Raw genomic sequence first — 15577 nt, forward strand, 5'->3', positions numbered from 1 at the left:
TTCCCATCGGCTCACTCCATAGGGCACGAAGTCAGAAGCGTCGGAAAGAGAACATTTTAGTCCGTCTTACTCCTATTCGGTTAATTGAAGTCATTCTGCTTATTTCACTTTGTTATGCTGCTTCCTGCATATCCTAATAATGGTAATAAGTACAAAGATATCTTACTCTTCTTGCCTGGCATTTTTATTCGAGATGAATGTTTAAAAACCAAATAGTGTTTTTTTAGTAATGCATGCTCAGCCACGTTACACGCGTATATGCATGTATTTACGACATTTCACTCACTCACTCACTCACTCACTCACTCACTCACTCACTCACTCACTCACTCACTCACTCACTCACTCACTCACTCACTCACTCACTCACTCACTCACTCACTCACTCACTCACTCACTCACTCACTCACTCACTCACTCACTCACTCACTCACTCACTCACTCACTCACTCACTCACTCACTCACTCACTAAATTACTGACTTCCTTCGGCACACAAGTGCTCATTTACCTCACTTGCACACACACGCACGCATGCACGAACAAACGCACCGTGCCACTCAAAACACTCATTCAATCACGTATGTCAGGAGCGTAAGTCAACAGCACGTTAGCGCGGCGCGAAATGTGACCATATTTTTCATGTGATCTCATTGAGTGTGCTCCTGCTTCTCAACAGCGACTATTCTATGGATCTGGCAAATAATCTGCCAATTTACGAGGTGCTAGCAACACCGAGGACGGTCTCAGTTTCACGACGTTTGGAGTTGACGAATGCAATGTGTCGGAGCCATAATGTATAGGGCCCTGCAAGCGTACAAATACGTTATTTTGTATTGAACGACAGCGCGGCATGTGCCCGGATATGGAGAGAAAGGAAGTTACACTACTATGTCAGGGAACGTCTCGTCAGAATCCCTAGAGGCGAAAATCAGGTGGACAGAATAAGAACTTCACTTGTTGGATATAATATATACAATAAAAAAAGTCCCGATAAAATGAAAAGAAAAAAAAATAGGAGAACGTGTAAACGTAGATCAAGACAAGGCCCTCACAACCACGAACCTACTAAGCGCAATCGGCCAAGCACGCTGAATGATAGTGCAGTAATTAATGGCGCGAACTACGCCACCAGGCAATGAGATAATGTAAAGAAGACACTGTTCTTTTACCCCTCTGAGGACAGCACCAAGGAAAGAATGTACATACAATGGAAGTCAACGATCAAAAGCAGAAAAAAAAAGCTGAACGTCAAGACCGGCGATGGTGGAGATTGAATCAATTTTACAGGAGCGCCAGTACATCGATGGCTGCTGCTTCCAGGTTCTCTTCTGCCACGTGCGCCGTGCAACGAATAGCCTGCGGCGTTAAATATGCCGGCGTCATTATCAGCGCCCGTTACCTTCAGGCAGCTCATCTGTACTTTTTTTATCCTCCGTCGCTCTCACTTTTTTTTCTGCGCTAGAAAAAAACAAAAAAATATATGAAAGGTCTCTAAGTACGCAAATTGCAAGCAAGCCGACTCGAGCCCACGAGAAGAGGAGTCGTTAGCGACGATGAACGAGCAAATACGGGGCCACGAGTGTCCGGGCGAAGGAATTCTTGGGAGCACAGCGACTGCCTGCTTCTCTTTTGTCATCTTTCACGGCGCTCTCCACATCACGACGTGGTCTTCTTTTTTTTTTTTTCTTTCCTCGTTTGCGTTGTGTTAACTAGTAAAAATGCCGTGTTGCTTCTCAACATACACCGGACAGTCATGTCGTCAATGTCTTTACGACGTACCGTACGTGGCGCTCAATATGAGTTGCGAAACGGTGGCCATGGTTGAAGGAGCCACGGTAACACCGGCAAACGTGAAATTGGTTTTGGAAATAGCGGTAGTCGTGACAATGTCTACGTCAACGGCCCTTTTCTATGTCGGTGCCACCGTGCAATGTTGGCGGCGCTTTAACCGCAGGCGGTATGTTGCAAATCATATTGGGCGCGACTGTACCTGTAGGCGGATTCACTTTCTGATTCCGAAACGCCTGAAATTCCCTAAGAAAAGATAAAGAAACCTAAGAAGCATACTTCAGTAATTCTCGCGCTTGATATTCTCTATATGTGAGTGCATGCTGGCGCGTTTTGTGCGGTTGAGTTATATACATGGTTATGAGTGAACTTGTTTTCTATTATATCTCTATATTTAGGCTTTATTATTGATTATCTATGTACCAGTCCCTTACTTTGGCTAATGAAAAAAAAATGTGGAGCAAGACCTTTGTCCCACAGTTCGACGGCCCTAAATATAATGATCGCAGTTTGTTAAATATGTTTAAACGTGCTCTTGATCTCTGCAGTAAAATGAAATTCCTCCATGGGCACTAAAAAGTGTACTGCAGTACACTTTTTTCGGGAGGAAAAAAATATCCGAATGCGTCTAATGCTTGAATGCAATAGTTTCAACGGATTCAATAAGGGGCAGGTTGGAAAAGTAAGAGGTTAAAAAAATAACACAAAAAAAGCCCCAGAGGAATCAACTACGCTCAAATATTTTCTGATGCCGCATGATTCACAATGTCAGAGCACTCGACAGGCGCACTATACCTCCACGGAAGCCCCATATTTGCGAGCATGGTCCCGTCGCTTCACGCTAAAACCCCTGAATGCAGGAGCATTTCGGGCAAGAGTCGGTGCGATTACCATCTCCCCTACTCTGGAGACCGGCAGGAAGTGACGCTGGGTGGCGCGCGAAGGCAGCGCAACGGAAGCGAATTTCCCGCCACAGTCTCGTTGATTCCAAAGCGGGTTTGTTCGTGCCGCGGAAAGAACGCAGTCGGAAGGGTGCGCAGCCAAGCCTGCGAACGCGGGAGGCGCGATGGCGTGACGCTCCCAGCTCTGTACACTGACACGCGTGAGCGCTGTGCATTGTGCCACCACCCTCCGGAAATTCAAAACCGGCCTCTCGCGAGATGGTTTCGGCCGCCCGCATCCTCCCGCCAGCATCTAAGCGGTCACGTGCGTAAAAGTTTCACAACCACCTCACACGGGGCTTCGACTACGAGCACTACCACCCAATACCACGCTACGCCACTCAGCGGTTGGGGCGCTCGAGGAGAGAGAGTGCGTCATCAGTCGCAGAGAAAGAGTGGACACCTCTCTCGGCTGCTTGCGATAGAAAACTGACTCCGCCGCTCGCAGCGCTATGTGTTCATCCGTCGGTGAAGGGACGCGGCGCTAGTGCTTCGAGAACTATATGAATCGGGTCTCGAGAGACTCACGGGATGAAAGACACTGCGACTATTACTGGTAGCTGCACGCAGCTCCCCAGAGCATCACCACTGAGTATGCGGGAGAGAGGAAGAGAAAAAGGGCAAGGGGAAACGGTTGTAACGCCCGCAGCCCGCTTCCACGGCTTTGTTGCTGCAACGAGCTTCTGCCGAGCGCTCTGCCGGACTTCCTTTCCTCGTGATTAAGCGCCACTAAAGACTTCACTTCTAATTAAAGCCTATTTCACTGTGAAGCTTCGTATAACGCGAAAGCAGGGAGGCATTCGAAGCTCTACTGCCGGGAGAGGGATCTAGATGGCGGGAAAGGGAAGATGCGCAATACAGCGAGCGTTCATGCGCATCTTGCGAGGGAGGCCGCAAAAGCGATGAAACTCGTATGAAACGAGCACCGAGCAGCACCTGTCGTCACAGTGTCCCTATTTCCGCTTGAATATTAACGTAATAAACGACGGCAAAGTGCATTTGCTTATTAAATGAGATTTGGAAACAATGCCGTCGGCTTACATGTAAGCCGACGACATTGTTTCCAAATCTCAGTAAGCGGCCGTGCTGCGATCAACGATTACTTAACTTGTGACTACCACTCTAAGAAAAGATCGAGTAAAAAGGGCGTCTTTTTGTCCCACAACAATAATCGTCATCTGGCTTGCTTGCGTTTCCTTTCTTGAAAACTCGGCGCTGGCCACTTTCCTGCCAAGAATGCTATGTCACGCTGATAGCGCGCGTGTCGTTCGCGACCAGAAAGTGCCGGGCGCGCAGCGATAGTGCAAGGAAAGGAAGGCAAAATAAATGACGATTATTGTTGTGGGACAAAAAGACGCCCTTTTTACTCGATCTTTTCTTAGAGTGTAGCCATTATATACTGAGAGCAGTCTAAGTGCCACCCATGCTTCGACGAACCACTTGGTGAAATTATAACCTTAATGACAACTAACAGACAACCAACACTGGGAAAGTATAGGGGACGTTATTTTTTCCCTTACCCGTCTCTCGCCTTCTTTCAGCAATTGGTGAAATTATAGTTTGTAGAAGTTATGATCACTTATTCGAAATACGATTCCTGCGAATTTACTATTACTCGTCCACCTATCGTTTTCTATACATGTCGGCCAGCTTCGTGAGTGCGGCACGTGAAAGCGTGCGCGTTGTTGTATGTGCAAGTCCTCGGAAAATGCTTTTGTAAAGAAACGTGACCAGAGGAGGCATTTCAGTCGGCCCGAAGTTGCATTTGAGGATTGTTGCCTCAGAAGCAGCACTGTGTCCTTGCACTGTGTTCGGCTACTTCCATGTTGAATGCAATTAGCCGGTACACGCGATCAGCTTCGTTCGCGAAGAGGTCCGGCCGGGACCAACTGTTTCGTTGGCTTGTGATATGGAGATGCAGTAGCTCTACGTGCGTCATGATTTTACATAACTGACAATGATGATCCGCTTTCTTAGCTATCTATACACAGATTGTATTTCCGAAGCCCACCACTACGGCTCACCTCATAATCATATCGTAATTCTGGCGCCTAAAACATCAGATATTATTATTATTATTATTATTATTATTATTATTATTATTATTATTATTATTATTATTATTATTATTATTATTATTATTATTAAAAGTTTTGCAAGATGAAGCGCTGTCTTGTGCCTTTCCATCTTATTTTTCATTTATGGTACCACCTCGCAAGAAAACCATCTCATTTAAAATCTTTGAGATGACTTGAACACATCATAGCGGTAGCATGCATATACAAAAGAAAATGAAATTTCTTCGACGTAAAAGATACCGGGAGTTGTGCCCAGCACAGCGGGCATGAGAGGAAAGCAGTTTCTTTTTTTTTTTAATTTTCATCATAACAGCTCATTGAAAAGGTTCTGTTCCTGACAGTTTCCTCGAAATATACAAATGCCGTTAGAATGAAATAAATTTTAAAGCCATCAGCTGCCACATTTGTATTAACAGGTGTTTTTGTTTGCGTAACGCGGTTAGAATGAAAGACTGGCTGCTCCGCTTTCCTCCAAGCTTTGTTGCTCCCAGTCATTTTGCTTAAATATAGACCTTAGTTTCGACACAACTTCAACAATTGCACGGCTTTGGTTGCATGACGAAAAGCCCGAGCACGTCTCCTTACATGTCGGTGCTTGTTTAATATTGGCTCACGAGAGACTGCGTTCGTTCTTCACACGAAGCTTTGTTTGAAATTATATTCTTGTCGTGACGTTGTGGTGGAACAAAAACAGGTTCGCTAAAATTTTAGTTTCAAAAATATGACATATCCGTAATGTCATAAGGCCGCAACAGTTATCTTCCGGCCCTTTGAATATTTCCTGAGATTTAAATTATTCATCGATATTCATTCGCACCATAAGGATGAACCATAGAAAGTGGGTCGCGTGCTCTTTTCTCTGAGGATATGAAGGATCTGCAATGTGGAATACCTCGCAAGCTGACTGGTGTAGATTGTTGTGGACAAATATTTAACGCTTTAATACAAAACATTGCCGTCTATAACAGTTAGCTTGATTTACTCAGCCGTCAGAAAGAAAAAAAAAGGAAAAAAAAGGAGATGGCTCTATTATGGAAACAAAGGAAGCTTAGGATTAGAATTTTGAACGGTATTTCACAATGGGAAGCGTATTGAAATGGGACAGAGTTGCCTATTTTTCAGCCCCTTGCAAGTAACAGATAAATTTCATAACTTGTTTTTTTTTTTAGTTTTCCCAAGGTACGGGACGGATCTAGCAAAGCGAAGCTGTCTTCATCTCAACGTCTCTGAAACCGAGATGGTGACAGCGGCTGACCAAATTCCTTCCAAAAAGCGGAAGCGTGCGCCAGCTGAGCTCAACTCGCAAGAAGGGGCGAGGTGGCGCGGTGCACGTTTTTGTTTTCTCTGCGCGGCTCCCACTTCCGCGGCGGACGTCCAAGCCACGCTTTGACAAAGCCAAGAGATGCCAACTCAGGCCTTTCAGAAACGCCAGGTCCTGATTCATTCGATTGCAGTCCGAGCGCGGGCGCGTCATCTCAGTGGGCTCTCCTCCGCCTCTGCTCTAAGCTGTGCACCGTGTTTTGCCTTTTTCTTGCCTTTTAGTAAGCTTCGCGCAAGAAACAACATATAAAAAAACTCAAGCAACAACAATAAAGCAGCTAACGCAGTCCTCTCTCGTCTTTTCTATCCTGACCACTCTGCCGCGCTTAGCGCTCAAGTTGGGATTGGAATCCTCGGGTACAAGCAGTGGGCTCCCCAGGCAAGAAAAACAAAGCTGTCGCTCTGCTGTCTAGCCCTGTCGCTTCTGGTTCGGTGTGGTGGGCTTTCCCGCAAACCACTCGGGTGTCCGCGAACCCCGTTTTCTCTTTGGTCCAACGCCTCCCCTCAAGCTCGGCGCCACCTTGTCTATCCTGGTGCACCAGCTCGAACAGGGCGCGACATAGCCATCAAGCTGGCGAGACAGCCACAATCCACGACGCTTGGAGGCGTTCCATCTGCCAGGAGTACTCCCTCACCGCCTCCGACGCCCTCCCAGAAAACACGCAATGACGCTTCCGTATGCGCCCCACACTTGGCCATACTTCGAGACGAGATGCAGGGTAGCCTTTTGTTTCGTAGTTTCGTGCAATGCTCAGCGAATGGTCCAGTCTCGTGGTACAGCATTGTATAGTACCGAAGCACGTTCACAGATTTTTCGTGCGACTTAGCCCACTGCGAGGCCTATAAAACCAGCATATTTCTCTTATATGAAGTTTTGCACATAATAATCTGGCAATACGAAACCTAAGCCACGGAGAGTTACAGACATACTTCTGTTCAATGTGTTTCACCGTCATAATCCTATTGGTTACGATATTTTTGGTATTCTTATAAATATAAGTAAAATAGAAAAGCAACAGCTAGCTCGACCGGGAGATATGATGGGCACTTCTTGTTCTCCATTTTTGCTTTTACGTGGTCACGCACACAGAATGCGGTTATGAAGCACGCTATAACAAAGGTTCTTTGTTCTAAGGTATGGTTTATTAAAGCGTCTAGCACAAGAAAAAAATGTAAGAGCGGCTAAATTCATGCCAGGTGTAAAGGGAAATGTTATAGTTTCGAGTCATTTGTGTGCATCTTGGTAAGAATTTCGATGCCATGCGTACTTTCTCCATGTTACCCAACGAAGCGATCCTTGTAGTAGTATATATAGCAGATATTGCGGAACATAGCGCAGAGCACACCGGCCTCCGGGCGTCTGCTGCGCTGCACAGAAGTATGTATAGCTCCTAAGCGTAAATGTCGCGGCGCGCAGGGTTCCCCATGTGGCACCTTATTGCAATCATTCTGGCCCCGCGAGGATATCCCAGTGATGTCTCCGGCGCTCCGCTGCCATCTTGCCCTTGACCGAGGCCGGCAGCATTACATAGGCCCGACCGCCAAGCCACCGGGTGCGGGTGATGGTCTGTGAGCTTGGAGGGCAGGGGATTCGGGTGGGAAGATTCCGGAAAAGCCCCGGTAGTTTATCCCTGATGCTTTTCGGGCATGGCGTCGTAAAACATCGATACATCGGGCGGTAATCGGTTTGTGCGCATGAAATTGAAGTGGTGTGTTTACAGCAAGCTCTCCTCACAATTCCTGTATAGCCGGACCACCCCTTTCATTGCAGCACGGCTAATATTCCTCACCTGTTCTTTAAGCCAGCTTGCAAATAAATAAATAAGTAAATAAATAAATAAATAAATAAATCATGTGTCGGCGTGGTTGCTTGTGAGCGAAAAATTGGACTTGCCCGTGAGCGAAAATTCAAGATAGATGCCCACAAATATATAATAGAAAAACTTCGGTCCATGTGAGAATCGAACCGAAGCCTTCTGCGTAGCAAGAAGGCGTTCTATTCCGGAGCTGCGCCAGCGCTTGAAACTGCTTCGTAAAAAAACTCCATAGCAATGTTATGTTGTGGGAGTAGTCTCCTTAACGCATATAACATTGCGTAGCAGAATCGTAAAACCACACCATGCGTCAAAACATGTGAATTGCGCAACGAGTGGGTGGTTTAAAGCTGCCCCCCCCCCCCGCATTACAAAGTGTGTGGCTGCGCATGTGCGTGTGGCACCTTACGGAGGCGTAGTGGCCACTTCGCAACTGTTCTTGCAATAGGCATTCTATAGCATAATTTGAAACGGCCAGTGTTACGCGAACAAACGTTCCTTTCCTTGCGACACGTTTGAAGGCGATGCGCACGGGGCCGAATTGCGTTATCTCGTTCGACTCTTGAAGGCGAAGCTCAAGCGCCCTCCAAGTTTTTACAAAATGCACAGGAAAGCAGGACGTGATGAAAGGGCGCAACCAACTATTCTGCGCGTAGTCCATCTAACCTTCTAGCCATTCCCTGCATAAAGTGAGTGAAAATACTTGAACAAATGGCAGATATTATTGTCTTCACTGTATGATACTATCGCACTAAGTGAGCTCAGAGCAAAATGAATCACTGGTATTAACTACTTTTTTTTTGGGGGGGGGGGGGGGGGGGGGGGGGGGGGGGGGGGGGGAGGTTCATATGATGAGAAATAGTCGAACAAGGAAAGTCGCAAAGGTACTGCTCTGGCGAAGGCAAGTTCCCTGGTCGAAATTTTGCCTTTGTTCGATTGTTTCTCATCCCGTCGAACCTCCGTGTTCTCCTTAATTTCTGTCTTGTTCATATAGTATATCTGAATTTTATTTTAAATTTAATCTTTAGTTTTGCATGTTAAGCGGTATGACACTCTTTTGTTCAAACCGTTTTACTGTAACATTCGCATCGACGTTTACTTGTTTATGATATTATGTAGAAGAAGGCGTGTTAGGCATAGAGTACTTGTAGTACGTGTTTGTTTTATATGCAGGTGAGGATATGTGTGTATGTTGTATAAACACATGTATGGTAGTTTTATGTATGGTTAGAGGAACCGGAATACCAGAGTGTTTAGCATTAATGTAAGAAGCGTTAAGACTTCGCGAGTGTAGGAGAAGCCTTCATGCACGGTATTGGTGCGTCGCTCTTCTTTTATTGACTGAACAATAATTACATAACAAAGCTGTCACGACAATTAAAAAACAAAGCTTCTTAAATATACAAACCTAGTTCAGGTTTAAATAAAGGCGTTTTCAGATATTTCTTTTAACGTCAGCATGTTCGGGAGATGGTTATTTGTGATGGAGCGGTAAGCTCCTGAAAGTTTTCGTAGTTTGCAATGGTATATTTGTTGGCTAACAGCCAATGTTGCTGACCTGCTCGATAAGTAAGTCGCGCATTCAAATTCTTTCACAACACATGATGTTAATGGGTCTAACTTTCTGACGTCGAAAAAAGAAATTGTTATACCCACGTGCATCAAGTAAAAAAAATAGGGACGGAAGTATAAGGTTTCGAAAGAGAAAACGGCTACGCGGGCGGGCAGATTAGTTTAGGCTTTTATTTTTCTGTTGTTGTTTTTTTTATTCGGCTTCCATTTATCCGGCTCTCAGCAGCGTGCTATGGCGTCACGCAGCGCGTGGCAGCGTATACGGCGTTTCCCGAGAGACGCCGCCAAAGCAACGCCGGCCGAAGCAAATCGCACCGGCGTCCCTCCCGCGACCTTCTCCCCCTCCTGATCGCCTTATGCGCCTTCGCTTTCACGGCGACTGGCGCGCTCCGTTTCTGTCCCTCCCTGCTTCGTTATTGCGTTATCCCATTTCTCCTCTCGGGGGCCTTTCGTATTCCACCAACAGTTGCCCTTTGTCTCCACGGGTTTCCTCCTTCCTTGCCGCGTGGGTGCGCGAACGTACCAAGACAGGGTACAAAGAGCATGGGGTGAAACGATCGATCCAATAGTCCACCCGTCACACATTCCTCGAAGCCGGGAACGAGCTGGCGATGACTAATGCCGGAATCATGAGCTCCGATTCGAACTCGCACCTCCTCCCCCCAACCTACAGCTTCTTTACTCAGCTATTTGGCACCTAACAAAGATGAACTTGCTCGAGTCTGCGTAACCGAGAGGCAGCTAGAGAGAGATAGCAGGGAGGCTAAGGATGGTCGCACCCGGCTGGTTAACCTAAACGCGGAAAGGTCAATAGCCCCTCCTCACGTGTAGGCTATCTCTGCACGTCTAAGGTATCACATGCAGTACAACAGCTTGGCGTTATAATTTTGAATTCCCATTCGACTCTCACACGCATCGTCGGCACATAACGTCCACACTCTTCTTATCAAGGTGGAACGCAACTAATTACCGATGATCAAAAGGTGTCATACCGCCAGCAGACAGGGACGAGAAAGACAACGGGACGAGCGCTATCAAACTGAAAGCGCTCGTCCCGCTGTGTCTTCCTCCTCCGTGTCTGCTAGTGCTATGACACATTTAAATGCATTTAACCAACTAGCCCGAAAAGCCACGTTGATAATTAAGAAGTAACTGGTCAGCCAGCCATTCTACATGCACCGGGTCACCTCCAAGTCCTTTTTCCTCCTGTAGCGAAAGGTACCAACTGAATGCACAAAAGAAACCCTTCACTGCAACTCCGACCTCAACCAGGATGTCATCGACATGCGCCAATGTACGCGAAGCATCGCTTCTACGTTGGCTGTTAGATTTTGCCTTCACTAAGGCTTACAAAGTTCGCACTCAGAATTGCTGGTTATAACTACGCCGTTTGAACGTAGTGCTGTTAATTACTTGTCACCCTATTTTACTTGCTCCCTTGGACATCAGTCACAAAGAGCCTTAAGCGAATAGATGCAGTCGAAAAGAAATGATTTGCTTTGACGTTATTTCAGCGTGTACGACGACATCCGTGACTTTATCTACTGAATAAATAAATCTGTAATCAGTAGCGAATTACATACAGATAACTGCCAATTCGATTCCAGATGTTACTCGTTCTATAAGACCACGTTATTAATATGGTATTTTACCTTTCTTGTGAGCACTTCACGATTCGGTGTAGTGAATCCCCACGAGTTCTTGCCACTGTAAAAAATAAAAAGGAAGGCAAATGAAAGGTTTTAGACTTTACATCAGTGCGTCAAACAAAATGGAACCTCAGTGCCAGCATACGATCCATTTTCGCTAGAGGTCCATATGTTGTAATAAGTTACCTCTAGGTCGCTCTCCTGACACTCGAAGCGACGTACAGCTCCAACTGACTTCAATAAGCAGCGTATTTCACAACGCGTTTATAAGCTTCAATAAGCTTCAATAAGCTTCAATAAGTCATGTATCACATACACAGTACCATCATACCAGTAGATGGTAATATAGATTTCCATATCTATTAAGTAAACTAGGATACAGTGGTACCTGCCCTTAATAGCTGCACATACAAACACTACACAATTATGCGGTGTACCGTCAATATTTATGAAGCTGTAGTGTCAGGCAAGGCTTGGCAGTATCGAAATCATGATATCATGATACCTCCGGCAGGTAGGGTATCGGTATCTTTGTTTCCGATACAACGCATGAAGTATCGCGTATCTTAAAAATCAAGGTACACCTTTCGCACAAGTGAGTGAAGCTATCTAGCAATCTGAGGTGGTTCAACTTCAATGCGCGTCATACACTGCCGCTAATTTTTTTTTCTAATGAGCAAACACGAATTTGCAAGGAAGATGCTGCGGAGCAACGGTAGCATTAGCTATGACATTTCAATCGTTAATTTCTGAAGTGTACTTCTTATGTGAACTATTAAAACTTCAGAAAAATCTACAGGAGAACTAAAGGTGCAGGCGAACACTTAAATATGTGTGGTCGGAATCCAATTAGAGCGCATTGTACCGTTTGTAAACACGGAAGAGAAGGAAGAGGAGGAAGAAACAGACCTAAAGATAGGGAGGTTAGCCTCTTCTCATATTGGCCGGCTACCCTGTGCTGAGGAATGGGGTAAGTTTAATACAAGATAATAGAAAGGAGAGGGAATAATTTCCGAGTGTGCATCGCACCTGCTTTGATCTAATGACATCCTCATTGCCCCATATGCTGTTGTGCAGTGACAATGTGATATGCTGTTGGAATGCCGAAAAAAAAATTCTGATATCTTAGTAGAACATATTCTAAATTAAGTAGGCCTACCTGTGGGAGAGAAAGTCGGGAGAGCGACACATCAGCCTACTTGGTAGCTGTTCATACGTTCTTCTTGCGCTAAAAACAGTAACTTGAACCGATAGACTAACACAGCGGATGCGATCTGCTGTCGTCACCTCTCTGTCCCCGTTCTGGTCTTTGGTGTACGTGAAAACTATGAATGTCGGAGAAACAGTTTCCAAGTACACTGCTAACTTACCAAAGTCCCAACAATAGAACTATAATGAGGAATTAACTAATGTATCGAAGTACCTTAACACCCAAATCGCAAGTATCGCATCGAATACATTTCTTCTGCAAGTGTCTCGTATCTGTATCTCAGATACTTAATGTCTCGGTATCTTGTATCGTATCTCGATGCAGCTGGAAAGTACCTTTGCCCAGCCCTGATGTCAGGTTGCCGCGTATAGCGACGTTGCCGCGCTGTAAACCTCATATGTGACACTGTGTACCGTGTCATATATGAGGGAGTCCGCTGTCGTAGGGACAGAACTGTGGCTGTTTTTAAGGCTTCTGTGTTATGCTCGTAGGCTATAGGACAGACACTATTTTTTTACTGTCATCACGAAAATTCGGGCAAATGGCAGGGAATCGGATGCACCGAATAAAAGAAAAACGATGACTTAATAAAAAAAAGACTTAAACAAAACAAGAATGGGCCAAAGGAAACTTGTGAAATCAAATAGAACGCGAAGGAAGGTTGGAAAGAATTAAACAGAACAGGCCAGCCAGAAGGTGTGGGCGACGACAAATGGGCAGACGCGGCGACGACCTAATTTGTCGGAATTCCGGTCCTCCGAGCATTGGAAACTCGCGCAGTGCACACGTTAACGAGCCTGCTGGGTGTCATGGTTGGCCGATCCCTTGGCTTTCGGGCTAATTAAACGCCCCCGAAGACCCACGAGATAGAAAAGAGAAGACAGCGCAAGAGATCGCGCAGACGCTTGGCGGAGGAAAAGGCGTTCAGCCGAGGCGGAGAACGTAGCACGGGTTAACGAGGGCGAGAGGCTCTGCCACGGCCGAAAGCTCTCGATTACACCGTCTCGCCGAAGAAGAAGAGGCATGGGCGCTCGCGTTTCGAGCTATGAAGATGTAACTGCCCGTTGCCGCCACGTTAGTAACTAGCCAATAATTTTTCCTTTAGTAATATAATGATAAATTACAAAAATGTTTCCCACACGGACGCAGTGCAAAAAACAAAGTTTCATTGAATATGCAGATCAGCGAATCTATATGTTTCGCAGCATGTGTTGCACGTTTAACAGGCATTCCGCCCTCATTCCGTTATCCCAATGGGACATACACCGAATTTTACAAAGATTTAAGAAGAAGAAATAGAGAAGGAAAAGCAGGGAGGTTAACCAGTTTAGGAAACCCGGTTTGCTACTCTATTATGGGAACAGGGTGGAGGAGATTTAAAGATGGAGAGGAAAGAGTGAGAGAAAAGAAACGTGAATTATGTTTATCCACCTGTTTTCTAGACAGCACAAAGGAATCGATATTGTACGCCGTTGACCCTAACCTTGAGTGCCAATTAGACCCCCAGCTCCCAAGACGTATCGACACAGTCATTCATCGCCTAAGACTCGGAACCGCTTACACAAAGCACTTCTTATTTCGCATTCATCGTGCATCATCGTCAACATGTTCGTGCGGCCACGATGACGAGGATGTGCATCATCTATTGCTCGACTGTCCCAAGCACGACACGCATAGACAGCGACTCGAACAGGAACTTCACACGCTGGACTCGGAACGAACGTTTTCGTTAGCGAAAATACTAGGCCTATGGCCGACTAGGATAAACCGCAAAGCGATGAAAGTGCTCCAGCGTTTTTTGAAGACACTAATATTTGCGATGGCTACTGAGCGGACTATATTGAAAGACTGCACCGCGACGGTATGTGCGCTCGGTTGAAACGAGAGTTGAGTTCTTGAACTTGTAGGACTGTATATATATATATATATATATATATATATATATATATATATATATATATATATATATATATATATATATAATGTGCAGGGAATAACTTCTTGGACGCCGGTAAATCATATGCATAAAAAAGAAGACACATGTCGAAAAACAGAGTGGTTTTTAACGTTTCGGCCGTGGGACCGGCCTCCGCCAGAATAACAGAAGTGACAGTGGTGCCACAGCATATGAGCGCATACGTTTCGATTACAATGATCACGTGAGCGCAAACATCATAAAAACAAGTGCAACAATCAGACATTGATATTATATATATATATGTGTGTGTGTGTGTGTGTGTGTGTGTGTGTGTGTGTGTGTGTGTGTGTGTGTGTGTGTGTGTGTGTGTGTGTGTGTGTGTGTGTGTGTGTGTGTGTGTGTGTGTATTGGTTCCCCGTATTACATCCTACTTAAAAGCGATCCATTCGCAAGTCACGACACGTGCACAAGGATTACAGGTGGTACAAGCAATAAGATCGACAGCAGTCACTGATGCAAGACACTGTTTCCCCGCGCTCTCATTCAAACCGCCTGCGATTGTATTGAACTTAAAGGTGAAAAATGGTTCCCGAACGTCCCTGTCATGATGTGTTCGGAAACCAGACTCCAGAATCGTGGCTCTGGTGTTGTCAAGTGAGTGGCCCACTGCGTCAGCATGCTTTGATATTGGAAGGTGAAGAAGTGAAGAGATATGAGCCTTGTGGTTGTTAAACCGATATCGGAAGGGTGTTTCTTATTTTTCATCTTAACAACTTTGCGGAAAGGGGTAGCCGTCACCAAGCAATGGTGACAACAACTCCTTCAATTATTTTCCATTTCAATTAAACAAAACAAGAGCCATTCGCTGGAGAACACATTAATCATTTAACCATGCTGCGGGCCCTCAACTTTAGAGGGAGAAAAATGCCCAACTCGTCGTCGTTTTTGGAGATGTGAAGAGACAAAACACCTTTTTTTTCTTTATTTTCCTCTTTCCTATATTGTAATTATTTTCTGAGCGCTTGTTTTATTAAATTATTTCGATTTACTAACAAACCCAGACAGACGCTCGTGTCAGCCCTTCGTCGACAGGCGATGCGCTCAAGAGGCCGTCACATTTTTCTCCGCGCGAAGAATTGTTCTTTGCTGCATGATTGGCGGAGTAAATTAGAAACAGTATTTTCGGCTGGCAATCTTTGTTTGTGGACTCCTGATTCTCGCGGGAAATGGCAAATTTAGCCCTTTCCGAAGTTCTCACAGCGCATTTTGGGATTTTTGTGATGGA

General features: G+C 45.5%; 1 protein-coding gene across 1 annotated transcript in view; it reads right to left on the reverse strand.

Moving 5' to 3' along the window:
- Positions 1–15577, reverse strand: part of LOC119396963 (plexin-B) — a 203955-nt gene that overhangs the window by 160432 nt on the left and 27946 nt on the right. The window contains exon 2 of the mRNA XM_049417291.1: positions 11168–11222. The gene's annotated coding sequence lies outside the window, so the exon portion shown is untranslated. The remainder of the gene's footprint in view (positions 1–11167; positions 11223–15577) is intronic.

Source organism: Rhipicephalus sanguineus, chromosome 6 (genome assembly GCF_013339695.2).
Source record: "Rhipicephalus sanguineus isolate Rsan-2018 chromosome 6, BIME_Rsan_1.4, whole genome shotgun sequence".
NCBI classification, from domain to species: domain Eukaryota; kingdom Metazoa; phylum Arthropoda; class Arachnida; order Ixodida; family Ixodidae; genus Rhipicephalus; species Rhipicephalus sanguineus.